Source organism: Hipposideros armiger, unplaced genomic scaffold, assembly GCF_001890085.2.
Source record: "Hipposideros armiger isolate ML-2016 unplaced genomic scaffold, ASM189008v1 scaffold_116, whole genome shotgun sequence".
NCBI lineage: Eukaryota > Metazoa > Chordata > Mammalia > Chiroptera > Hipposideridae > Hipposideros > Hipposideros armiger.
This window is the reverse complement of record NW_017731466.1, coordinates 309,372-310,856: the sequence shown is the minus strand read 5'-3', so window position 1 is coordinate 310,856 and position 1,485 is coordinate 309,372.

The window sequence follows — 1,485 nt, the reverse complement described above, 5'->3', positions numbered from 1 at the left end:
TCAGGGCAGGACTAGGAAGAGGCCATGAAGCACTGCCTCAGGGATAAAAATTAAGGAGATACTGGAGAGTCTCAGTAATCAAAAGAAATACTATTTAAATGCAACATTTTAAAAATCAAAATTAATGTAAAAATCCATGGATTAATAACAGTGCCATGCCTAGCCATATTGGAGTTGGGGGCAAAAGGAAAAATCAATAACACTAATCTTGTTCTTATTTAAAATTCTGACTATTATAGTTTTCTTTTTGGGGGGAAGGTGAACCTTCAAATTTTGCCCCCCTGGACGCCAGTGCCTCATTCTCCCCTGACCCTGGCCCCAGCTCTATCTAGACTAATCTATATGCCTTTTATCCCTGTTTATGTCACTTACGGCAGGAATACCTGGTCTGATCCTTTGGGCTGTCAACCTCATCTGATTCTCCCTTTGTGTCACTCCATCCTGCTGCTCCGTAACTTTCACATTATCTTCTGAATTCACAGTTATTTAAGAGCTTACAAGAGTCACATCAAGAGCTTCTAGCTCTCATATTTTCAAGCTCTTCTCTGAAAGCCTTCTTCATCTTTTGCCCTGATTCTCCTGTTTCCTTTTCATCCGCTCAAGTGGTAGACGTTTTCTTTCCCACATTCCTTATAACATTGAACTTGGGATGGGGTACATGTCGTGGCTCATTATAACTGTTTCCAGACCCTTTCCCCTCCTTTTTTCCTATAATCACTAAGTTGAGTATCATTTGATTAAAACATAGCAACAGACTACCCATCCTTGTTCTCGGAAGATTATAGCTTCTTGCCAACTGTCAAATTCTGGTCCTTGGTGATTTCAATATCTATTTAGATGATCCCTCTCACTACCTGGCTCCTTTGCCCACCTCCCCTCAAACGATCTTGTCCTCCACCTTTCCACAGCCATTCACGGCTGTGGCCATACCCTAGATGACAGCATTACCAAAAAGTAGTATCTTTGTAGCCTTCATTTTAAGCATCCTGCTTTCTAAGCATCTGTTCATATCTTTCCATCTCACTTTTTCTACTACCCCCAATTCAACAGTTCTTTGAACTCATTGGTATAATCTATGGATTCTTCTACATTTTCACCCTCCATCACCACCCTCTTATATCTATAAATGCTTCTTTATCCAAGTTAGAATCTATCATTGGGCATTAAAACTCTCCTTTATATATCTCCTCAATTTCCTTACTCATCTCATTTTATCATACTTGCCTGGCAAAATTTTAATCCTGGTTAAACATTTCTCTCCACCTATGTTGTCCCTGTCCCTCCACAGCAAACACAAATGGATCAACTTGCAAAACCAGGCTGTTTGACCTCATTTTGTCTTCATGACATCTGATCTTGAGTGAATGCTCAGTGCTGCAGAGCCATCCTGTCTATCGCTCTAGTTCATTCACTCTCACTCTGCTAAGCCAATTTTTTGTACCTTTCCTTATTTTCCAAACTCCCAATTTCCCATCCTCATTCTTA